The following is a 12,790-nucleotide window of genomic DNA, read 5'->3' on the forward strand; positions in this document are numbered from 1 at the left end:
CTCATTCTATTGTTTTCCTCTGTTTCTTTGCATTGATCTCTGTGGCAGGATTTCTTATTTTTCCTTGCTATTCTTTGGAACTCTGCATTCAAATGGGTATATCTTTCCTTTTCTCCTTTGCTTTTTGGTTCCCATCTTTTCACAGCTATTTGTAAGACCTCCTCAGACAGCCATTTTGCTTTGTTGCATTTCTAATTCTTGGGGATGGTCTTGATTCCTGTCTCCTGTACAATGTCACGAACCTACATCCAGAGTTCATCAGGTACTCTGTCTATCAGATCTAGGCCCTTAAATCTATTTCTCACTTCCACTGTATAATCATAAGGGATTTGATTTAGGTCATATCTGAATGGTCTAGTGGTTTTCTCCACTTTCTTCAATTTCAGTCTGAATTTGGCAATAAGGAGTTCATGATCTGAGCCACAGTCAGCTCCCGGTCTTGTTTTTGCTGACTGCATAGAGCTTCTCCACCTTTGGCTGAAAGAATATAATCAATCTGATTTCGGTGTCGACCATCTGGTGATGTCCATGTGTAGAGAATGTAATCTTTCTGACCATCTTTAGATTCCAAGAATAAATCTCATTTGGTTATTTTTCACAATCCATTTAATGTGCTGCTGCATTCAGCTAGCTAGTATGTGCTGAAGATATTTCTATTATTATTCTTGAGTATATCCATCTATTGTTTTATTTTTTTGTATTGTTTTCTTTTGGCTTTGGTAGAAGATTAATACTGGCCTCATGGAATGAGTTAGAGAGAGTTCCTTCTCTTCAAGTTTTGAGAAGCATTTGAGAATGATGATTATTAACTAATTATATTTAGTAGAATGCAACAGTGAAACTACGTGGCACAAGGCTGTTCTTTTATTGGAATTTTTGGATTACTGATTCAATCTTCTTACTAATTATAGGTCTATTCAGATTTTCTATTTCTTCTTGATTCAGTCTTGGATGGAACATTTTAGGAATTTGTCCCTTTGTCTGGATTATCTAATCTGCTGATGTGCAATTATATATAGTGTTCTCTTTGAATTCTTTGTTTCTATTATTTTAGCAGTAATGCTCACAACATTCATTTCTTATTTTGAGTAGTTGAATCTTCTGCCTTTTTTTTTAGCAATGTATTTAAAGTTTTGTCATTCTTGTGGATCTTTTCAAGGAACCATTTGTTGATTTTTTATATTGTTTTGCTCTCCTCTATTTTATTTCTCTCCTAGTCAAGGCTATGGTTTTTCCAGTGGTCATGTATGGATATGAGAGTTGGACTGTGAAGAAAGCTGAGCACTGAAGAATTGATGCTTTTGAACTGTGGTGTTGGAGAAGACTCTTGAGAGTCCCTTGGACTGCAAGGAGATCCAACCAGTCCAATCTGAAGGAGATCAGTCCTGGGATTTCTTTGGAAGGAATGATGCTATAGCTGAAACTCCAGTACTTTGGCCACCTCTTGCAAAGAGCTGACTAACTGGAAAAGACCCTGATGCTGGGAGGGATTGAGGGCAGGAGGAGAAGGGGATGACAGAGAATGAGATGGCTGGATGGCATACAGACTCAATGGACATGAGTTTGGTAAACTCCGGGATTTGGTGATGGACAGGGAGGCCTGGCGTGCTGCGATTCATGGGGTTGCAAAGAGTTGGACACGACTGAGCGACTGAACTGAACTGAATTGAATCAGTACAATAAATCAAGTTAGCAGTCATTACCATACATGGTTACATTTTTTTTCACATGATGAGAATTTGCAAGATTCCCTCTCCTGGCTACATTAAAGTATAAGGTACAATTATATTAATTATAGTCCCATGTTGTACATTATATCCCCATGACTTATTCATTTTATAACCGAAATTTGTACTTTTTTGACAATATTCATCCATGTTTGCTCAATTTCTACATCCCAGCTCAGGCAACAATCTGTTCTGTAACTCCATATGCTTGGGCTTTTTTTTTTTTCTTTAATTTGACCAAATAGTGAAAACATATAGTATGTATCTTTTTCTCTCTGACATATTTTACTTAGCTTAATGCCCTAAAATTCACCCATTTTGTTGTAAGTGGTATGATGTTCATTCTTTCTCATGGCTGAATGATATTCAGCTTCTTTATCTTTTTACTTCCACATAAATTTTAGAATTATTTGTTCTAGTTCTGTGAATGTCACGAGCATTTTGATAAGGATTGAAAGAATTTATATTATTAAAGTGTCAAAAACCTAAAGAATATCCAGATATAATGCAATCCCTATCAAAGTATCCAGTATGTTTTTCACAGAACTAGGGAAAATAATCTTAAACTTCATATGGAATCACAAAAGAATGAATTGATGAAGCAATCCTGAGAAAAAAGAATAAAGCTGGGGTTATCACCCTTCCTGACTAGACTACAACGAAGCTACAGAAATCTGATACATATCAGTGGAACAGAATAAAGAGTCCAGAAATGAACCAACACATCTATACTCAATTAAAGACAAGAAGATAATAAAATACAAATTTTTCAACAAACAGTGCTGGGAAAACTGGACAGTGACATGTAAAAATATAAGATTAAAATATTCCCTCAAACCATACACAAAAACAAACTCATAATAGCTTAAAATTCTAAAGGTAAGACCACACACACACACACACACACACACACACACACACACACAATCCTAGAAAAGAACATAAGCATAATATTCTTTGACATCAGTTCAGCTCAGTTCAGTTGCTCAGTCATATCCGACTCTTTGCAACCCCATGGACTGTAGTACACAGGCCTCCCTGTCCACCACCAACTCCAAGAGTTTACCCAAACTTATGTCCATTGAGTCGGTGATGCCATCCAACCATCTCATCCTAGGTTGTTCCCTTCTCCTCCCGCCTTCAATCTTTCCCATCATCAGAGTCTTTTCAAATGAGTCAGTTCTTTGCATCAGGTGGCCAAAGTATTGGAGCTTCAACTTCAACATGAGTCCTCTCAGTGAACACTCAGGACTGATCTCCTTTAGGATGGACTGGTAGGATCTCCTTGCAGTCCAAGGGACTCTCAAGAGTCTTCTCCAGCACTACAGTTCAAAATCATAAGTTCTTTGGTGCTCAGCTTTCTTTATAGTCCAACTCTCATATCCATACATGATTACTGGAAAAACTGTAGCCTTGACTAGACGGACCTTTGTTGGCAAAGTAATGTCTCTATTTTCATCTGGGGATCTGCCTTCTGCTTAAAAAATGAAAAAAACAAAAATTAACAACTAGGCCTAAATAAACTTAAAAGAACTTTTATAAAAAAGTAACCATTGACAAACTGAAAAGATAATCAAGTGAATGGGTGAAAATCTTTGCAAGTACTGTGACCAATAAGGAGTTAATATTCAAAATATATAAACAGCCCATAGATCTTAATATTAGAAAAAACCTGATTGAAAAATGGGCAGAACACCTGAGTATTTTCCCAGAGAAGAGATACAGATGACTGTCAGGCACATGAAGAAATTCACAACATCACTAATTATTAGAGAAATGCAAATTAAAACAATAGCAAGTCAGTCAAAATTTCTGAAAAAATAAAAATAAAGATTATTTCAAAGAGTACTATAAAATGGAAAATTTCCTAGAACTGAATAAATACACATGTTTGCAAAAATCAGATCCTCAGTGAGACTTGCAATTCTTCAGTCCTACTGTGGAAGTTGAAATATGTATGTCTTGAATTCTTTATTTCAAATCATCTATTTAAATCAAATATTTAACTTTATTAAGATATCTAGTTTCATTAACATTTATTGATTTCTCTGTGTAGATTTTCTACTTTCAGAAATTAATTCACATCCACAGATGAAAAAGAGCTGTACATTGCTAATTACATAAGGGAGATAAGAATAGATTTTAAAGAATAATTTATCTCTAAATAGCATTTAGTTCAGTTCAGTTCAGTCACTCAGTCATGTCCAACTCTTTGTGACCCCATGAACTGCAGAACGCCAGGCCTCCCTGTCCATCACCAACTCCTGGAGTCCACCCAAACCCATGTCCATTGAGTTGGTGATGCCATCTAACCCTTTCAGCCTCTGTCGTCCCCTTCTCATCCTGCCCCCAATCCCTCCCAGCATCAGGGTTTTTTTTCTAATGAGTCAGCATTTTGCATCAGGTGGCTAAAGTATTGGAGTTTCAGCTTCAACATCAGTCCTTCCAATGAACACCCAGGACTGATCTCCTTTAGGATGGAATGGTTGTATCTCCTTGCAGTCCAAGGGACTCTCAAGAGTCTTCTCCAATACCACAGTTCAAAAGCATCAATTCTTCAGCGCTCAGCTTTCTTTATGGTCCAACTCCCACATCCATACATGACCACTGGAAAAACCATAGCCTTGACTAGATGGACATTTGTTGACAAAGTAATGTCTCTGCTTTTTAATATGCTGTCTAGGTTGGACATAACTTTCCTTCCAAGGAGTAAATGTCTTTTAATTTCATGGCTGCAATCACCATCTGCAGTGATTTTGGAGCCCAGGAAAATAAAGTCAGCCCCTGTTTCCACTGTTTCCCCATATATTTGCCATGAAGTGATGGGACTGGATGCCATGATCTTTGGTTTCTGAATGTTGAGCTTTAAGCCAACTTTTTCACTCTCTTCTTTCACTTTCATGAAGAGGCCCTTCAGTTCTTCTTCACTTTCTGCCATAAGGGTGGTGTCATCTGCATATCTGAGGTTATGGATATTTCTCCTGGCAATCTTGATTCCAGCTTGTACTTCCTCCAGCTCAGCGTTTCTCATGATGTACTCTGCATAGAAGTTAAATAAGCAGGGTGACAATATACAGCCTTGTTGTACTCCTTTTCCTATATGGAACCAGTCTGTTGTTCCATGTCCAGTTCTAACTGTTGCTTCCTGACCTGCATAGAGGTTTCTCAAGAGGCAGGTCAGGTGGTCTGGTATTCCCATCTCTTTCAGAGTTTTCCATAGTTCAGTGTGATCCATACAGTCAAAGGCTTTGGCATAGTCAATAAAGCAGAAATAGATATTCTTCTGGAACTCTCTTGCTTTTTTGATGATCCAGCAATGTGAGGGGTCAAATGTATGCCCCTGAATACAACACAGACTAGATAAGTGGATTCTCAAATATCCTGTTCTGTGTGTGATTCCTGGGAGGAGATGTCCCTGAAAGATCACAGCTCCATGTCCTGGTGGCAGGGCAATGCTGGACTTTCTGTCCCTATGGTCCTCTGATGTCACTTTGAGCTAAGTAAATGCATACCTGGGACTTAGTCACAGCTGCTCTTAATTAATACACCAATTCTATTACATCAGTGGAATTTCCCTATTTATAGATAAGAAACAAGAGGCCTAAAAGAGTCATTTCCTGTCTGGAAGGAAATTTTCAAAAAATATGTGTAGATCTTCCCACTATCTATCTATTTTACACATGGTAGTGTATACATGTCAGTGCTACATTCACAATTTGCCCTGCCGTCTCCTACCCCCACTGTGTCCACAAATCCATTCTCTATATCTGCATCTTCATTCCTTCCCTGCAGATAGGTTCATCAATATCATTTCTTAAGATCCATGTATATGTGTTAATATACAATATTTGCTTTTGTCTTTGCAAGTTACTTAATTCTATATAACAAGATGTAAGCTAATCCACCTCACTACAATTGACTCAAATTTGCTCCTCTTTTGGCTGAGTAGTATTCCATTGTATACATGTACCAATTTTGTTATCCATTCCTCTCATCTAGAGCCAGACATCCTGGAATGTGAAGTCAAGTGGGCCTTAGAAAGTATCACTACAAACAAAGCGAGTGGAGGTGATGGAATTCCAGTTGAGTTATTTCAAATTCTGAAAGATAATGCTGTGAAAGTGCTGCACTCAATATGCCAACAAATTTGGAAAACTCAGCAGTGGCCACAGGACTGGAAAAGTTCAGTTTTCATTCCAATCCCAAAGAAAGGCAATGCCAAAGAATGCTCAAACTACCACACAATTGCACTCATCTCACATGCTAGTAAAGTAATGCTCAAAATTCTCCAAGCCAGGCTTCAGCAATACGTGAACCGTGAAGTTCCTGATGTTCAAGCTGGTTTTAGAAAAGGCAGAGGAACCAGAGATCAAATTGCCAACATCCGCTGGATCATGGAAAAAGCAGGAGAGTTCCAGAAAAACATCTATTTCTGCTTTATTGACTATGCCAAAGCCTTTGTGTGGATCACAATAAACTGTGGAAAATTCTGAGAGAGATGGGGATACCAGACCACCTGACCTGCCTCTTGAGAAATCTATATGCAGGTCAGGAAGCAACAGTTAGAACTGGATATGGAACAACAGATTGGTTCCAAATAGGAAAAGGAGTACGTCAAGGCTGTATATTGTCACCCTGCTTATTTAACTTCTATGCAGAGTACATCATGAGAAACGCTGGACTGGAAGAAACACAAGCTGGAATCAAGACTGCTGGGAGAAATATCCATAACCTCAGATATGCAGATAACACAACGCTTATGGCAGAAAGTGAAGAGGAACTAAAAAACCTCTTGATGAAAGTGAAAGAGGAGAGTGAAAAAGTTGGCTTAAAGCTCAACATTCAGAAACCAAAGATCATGACATCCGGTCCCATCACTTCAGGGCAAATAGATGGGGAAACAGTGTCAGACTTTACTTTTTGGGGCTCCAAAATCACTGCAGATGGTGACTGCAGCCATGAAATTAAAAGACGCTTACTCCTTGGAAGAAAAGTTATGACCAACCTAGATAGCATATTCAAAAGCAGAAACATTACTTTGCTGACTAAGGTCCGTCTAGTCAAGGCTATGGTTTTTTCCAGTGGTCATGTATGGATGTGAGAGTTGGACTGTGAAGAAGGCTGAGCGCTGAAGAACTGATGCTTTTGAACTGTGGTGTTGGAGAAGACTCTTGAGAGTCCCTTGGACTGCAAGGAGATCCAACCAGTCCATTCTGAAGGAGATCAACCCTGGGGTTTCTTTGGAAGGAATGATGCTAAAGCTGAAACTCCAGTACTTTGGCCACCTCATGGGAAGAGTTGACTCATTGGAAAAGACTTTGATGCTGGGAGGTGCCTGGAGCCAGCGTGAGGAACTCCGCCCATGGCAAAGGTCATGAGGAAGGAGGCTTGGCATATGCAAAGGCATGATCAAGCCTCAGGAAACCCTCTGTTCCTGAGCATCTACCCCCAAAACCAGAGTCTATCTACTTTACTGTTTCATGCTCTCGCCTACACGTCTGACTTTATGTGGGGCTGTTCCCCACCGGTTTCTCAGAGAAGGAGTAAACGTGCAGCTCCAAGTCAATAAAAATTCCTGGGCATGACAAGAGTGTTTCAACTTATGAACTCCTCTGAAGTTTATCTAGCCCGCGTGTATAGGTTCATCCGGCCACATGTGAATGTTCACAGCCTCCCAACCTGACAGGCATGAGATGTTTTAGACTTACTAAAGGCAAATTCTTTTGGGGAGTTAGAAATTATTAGTATAGTGGGTTGGTTAGGAATTTTTTTTGATGAAGGGTTTTTCATTTGTTCTGCCAATAATTGCTGCTAATTCCCTGCCCTGGGTGGGACAAAGGTTTCTCAGGTCAAACCTCTCTGCTGGCAAACTAGCTTGTGTGACAGGATTATCCATACTCCTGCCACTACACACATGATTGTTTACTACCTCTCAACCATAAACAGCACAGAGAGTTTGGAGTATTTTGAGAATCTTAATTAGCATAGGGCTTTTCTCATTGTTGAGTCAATGATTGCTGCCAGGCCTCCATATCCTTAGGCACCTGGGAATATATTAATCAATGTATTTGGAATATAGAAAAGGAAATATAGCAGCTTTTAAGGTTAGCAATACTAGACTTTTTGAGTTAATGTATTTTCTCTTTTGTAATAGATCACTGTATTTTGTTATAAATCACTGTGTCCTTTCTCTGTAAAAATGTAACTTTATCACTATCTTAAGACTAAATAGATCTTAAGGGGAACATTGGTGAAAGGATTTTTATTTGTTGGGCTGATGTTTGCTGCCAAATCTCCATATTCCCTGCCCTTATAATGAATATAACTAATATATAGGAGAAATAAGTATTAACCTTTAAGCATATAGGAGAAATAAGTATTAACCTTTAAGATTAATCATGTTAACCTTGGGTTAAATAAATTCCTTTCTTGATTGTAACTCACTACACCCTCACCCTATAGGAATGCAACTTTATTTGGAGGATGGTGCCTGGTTTAAGAAAAAACACCCTTGGAAAAAATAAGTTTTTTGGTTATCAGAAAGAAAGGGTTGTAAAATGTCAGCAGCCTCACGGCCAGAAGATGATTTAAAACCCCTAAGATCTTTTTTTTTATGTAAAGCACCTGATATTGATAAAAGTCAGGACTGCTGACCCCCACGTTTCTCTGTATTCGTCCCTATGTGTGACAAAAGGTATATAAGCAGACCCCAAAATAAAGAAATCGGGATCAGTTTCCAGAAAGACTGATTCCCCCATGTCTTTTTTTCAATTCCCATCTTGAGCGTGGGTGCCCGCCATGTCTACTTACTTGTCCTGGCTTTCAAGCCCACGAGAAGGAGCCCAAGGAAGGGCACCTTCCGATATTCAAGAGGCGCCAGTGGCCCAATGTAGATGGTGCAAATTCCTTGTCTTGGAATTTTATTGGTATCCCACGTAAACCAAGTTATTCAGCCCCTTTTTCTCTCCTACTATTTTCTGGCCGAATTCCCATCTGGTGCATGGGTACCCACAAAGCCTGCTAATTTTGCCTGGGCTTCTAAGATCAGACCGGGGGAGCCTCAGTGCCTCCTCTCCTTCGGGAGAACAGGAAGATGCCTGCAGCCTACGTAGGTGGTGATTGGTATTCCATGTAAACCAAGTTATTCAGCCTCTTTTTCTCTGCTAATTTTCTAATCCCTCTCTATCTGTAATTAAATAAGTTATTTCCAAGGATGCCGACTGCATCCCCACCTTCGAATCACCCTGGATCCACCAGGGCTGGACCTTGGCAGGGAGGGATTGGTGGCAGGAGAAGAAGGGGACGACCGAGGATGAGATGGCTGGATGGCATCACTGACTTGATGAACGCGAGTCTGAGTGAACTCCGGGAGTTGGTGATGGACAGGGAGGCCTGGCGTGCTGTGATTCATGGGGTCGCAAAGAGTCGGACACGACTGAGCAACTGAACTGAACTAAACTGATTCCTCTGTTGATGAACATTCCAGTGTGTATGTGTTCAGTTGCTTAGTCATGTCTTGATTCTTTGTGACCCCAAAGACTGTAGCCGTCAGACTCCTCTGACCATGGAACCTTCTAGGAAAGAATTCTAGAGTGTGTTGCCATTTCCTACTCCAGGGGATCTTCCCAACCAGGGAACTAAACCCATGTCTCTCATGTCTCCTGTATTGGCAGGTTGATTCTTTACAACTGTGCCACTTGGGAAGCATGTTGATGGACATTTAAGTTACTTGTAAGTCCTGACTATTGCAAACAGAGGTGCAGTGAACATTGGGATGTAAATATCTTTTTGAAACATGGTTTTCTTCAGATGTATGCCCATGAATGGGATTTCTGGGTTATACAATAGTTCTATTTTTAGCTTTTCAGGAAACCTTCACACAGTTCATAGTGGCTATACCAATTTGTATTCCCACCAATGGTATAGCAAAGTTCCATTTTCTCCACACCCTCTCTATCATTTATTGTTTGTACATTTTTTTGATGATAGCCATTCTGACCAGTGCAAGGTGATATCTCATTGTAGCTTTGATTTACATTTCTCTAATAATTAGTGATGTTGAGCATTTTTTCATGTGCTTTTTGGCCATCTGTTTGTCTTCATTGCAGAAATGTCTATTTATGTCTTCTGAGAAATTTTTGATTGGTTTTTTTTTTAAATTGAGCTGCATATGCTCTTTGTATATTTTGGAGATTAATCCCTTATAAACTGCTTTGTGTGTAAATATTTCCTCCCATTCTGAGCCTTGCTGTTTTGTCTTATTTATGGTCTCTTTTGATGTGCAAAAGTTTTAAAGTTTAATTAGATCTTATTTATTTTTGTTTTTATTTTCATTACTCTATAAGACGAATCTAAAAAGATCTTATTGTGATTTATGTCAGAGAGTGCCTGTACTTCCCTCTAAGAGAGTGTTCTGCCTATGCTTCCCTCTAAGATTTTTTATATTATCTGGCCTTACATTTAACTATTTAATCTATTTGTAGTTTGTTTTTGTGTATGGTGTTAGGTGGTGGTGGTTTAGTCACTAAGTCATGTCTGACTCCTGTGATCCCATGGACTGTAGCCTACTAGGCTCCTCTATCTATGGGATTCTCCAGGCAAGAATACTGGAACCGGTTGCCATTTCCCTCTCCAGGGGATCTTCTAGGACCAGGGATTGAACACAGGTCTCCTGCATTGTAGGCAGATTCTTTACCACTGAGCCATCTGGGAAGCCATATTTCCAGTATCTACCTTCAAAATAAGAATGCTTGGGGTGTCAAGGTAATGTTTCTAATTATACATGTAGATGTCCAGTTTTCCCAGCACCACTTTTTTTTTGTAATAAAGAAATCAACTTTATTGCAGGGACATATCTATGGAAGTTCTGAAATGACTGAATATATTATCAAAGAACACATCAACTTTGCATAAGATGACTACCTTGTTCTACTAAACATGACGACAAATACCAGGAGGTACATGTTGATAAATGGTTTAACGTAGCACTATAAATACAAAACTAAGAATATTCTGGGGAAGACCTTCCCACACAGTGATATTAATCACTTTATCAACATTGATTAGATTGCTTTCAAAAAGTGACGAGATTTTTAAAAGTATTCTTAAGTTTTCTCTTTTGTTGAATCTCATTTTATATACTCCATCCCTAGAAATAACCTCTTCTAGAACAATGACCCAAGAAACAAAATTCATCTATCATCTCTTTAAACTTAGAGCCAGCTCTTTCTGGGAGTGTCAATGAACATACCAAACTGAGTGAGCTGAGTGACTGGCTGGGTGACGGGTTCCTGTGAGGTCTCCGCTAGTTTTGCGGGGCTTCCCAGGTGGCACTAGTGGTCATGGCAACCCACTCCAGTATTCTTGCCAGGAGACTCCCATGGACTGAGGAGCCTGGAGGGCTACAGTCTATTGGGTTGCAAAAAATCAGATACGACTGAAGCGACTTAGCACACACAAGCAGGAACTGTCCAAACTCCTCCTTATATATTTTTAACAAATACTGTGTTAATGTTTCTAGTGTTTTAAAATACAGCATACTAAATAAATATATTTCACTATTTTTTATTCCCTAAAAATTTACAACAGGCTGTAAGAAAGTTTTTAATTTTATAGCAAAAATGTTTAAGGATCACAGAAAAAAATAATTTTCCCTGTTGATTATTAAGATTTCTTTGCATGGTTTGAACACTTACATTCATTTTTGTAGTTCTAAGCTACCATGCAAAGTTAGGACTCTCTGTACCTGCTTTGAAGAGAGACTACTGTATGTATTATCTGCCCTTCTCTGTACCTTTCACCTGAATTCGCTTAGTAATGTAATGTAGAGCCTTAATCCTGTTTTTTTTTTTGCTTTATTTTTATTTATTTTTTAAATTTTTATTTTTACTTTATTTTACTTTACAATACTATATTGGTTTTGCCATACATTGACATGAATCCGCCACGGGTGTACATGAGTTCCCAATCCTGAACCCCCCTCCCACCTCCCACCCCATGTCATCTCTCTGGATCATCCCCGTGCACCAGCCCCAAGCATCCTGTATCCTGTATCGAACACAGACTGGCGATTCATTTCTCACATGATAGTATACATGTTTCAGTGCCTTCTCCCAAATCATCCCACCCTCTCCCTCTCCCTCAGAGTCCAAAAGTCCTTTCTATACATCTGTGTCTCTTTTGCTGTCTCACATACAGGGTTATCATTACCATCTTTCTAAATTCCATATATATGTGTTAGTATACTGTATTGGTGTTTCTCTTTCTGGCTTACTTCACTCTGTATAATAGGCTCCAGTTTCATCCATCTCATTAGAACTGATTCAAATGCATTCTTTTTAATGGCTGAGTAATACTCCATTGTGTATATGTATCACAGCTTTCTTATCCATTCATCTGCTGATGGACATCTAGGTTGTTTCCATGTCCTGGCTATTATAAACAGTGCTGCAATGAACATTGGGGTCCATGTGTCTCTTTCAATTCTGGTTTCCTCAGTGTGTATGCCCAGCAGTGGGATTGCTGGGTCATATGGCAGTTCTATTTATAAATTTTTAAGGAATCTCCACACTGTTCTCCATAGTGGCTGTACTAGTTTACATTCCCACCAACAGTGTAAGAGGGTTCCCTTTTCTCCACACCCTCTCCAGCATTTATTTCTTGCAGACTTTTGGACTGCAGCCATTCTGACTGGCCAGCACCACTTTTTGAAGGACCCATCTCTCCTCCATTGTATATTCTTGCTTCCTTTTTCTTAGTTTACCAGAAGTGCCTGGTTCAGGATTTAAATCCCATTTCACTGATCTATATTTCTGTTTTGTGATACCACCATACTCTTTAGATTATAGTAGCTTTGTAGTATACTCTAAAATCAGAGACCCCAATTCCTCCAGCTACTTTTTTTTTCTTTTTTTCCTCTTTTCTTTTGAAGTAGAATGAGTGTATAGGAATGCAAGATATTTCTGTGTATTAACGTTGCATCATCACATTGATAAACTCTAGTCATGTTCTGGTATTACGGCATCTCCAAATAGTGATGGTTTTACTTCTTTTCCCTAGCTCTT

Source organism: Ovis canadensis, chromosome 5, assembly GCF_042477335.2.
Source record: "Ovis canadensis isolate MfBH-ARS-UI-01 breed Bighorn chromosome 5, ARS-UI_OviCan_v2, whole genome shotgun sequence".
Classification (NCBI taxonomy): domain Eukaryota; kingdom Metazoa; phylum Chordata; class Mammalia; order Artiodactyla; family Bovidae; genus Ovis; species Ovis canadensis.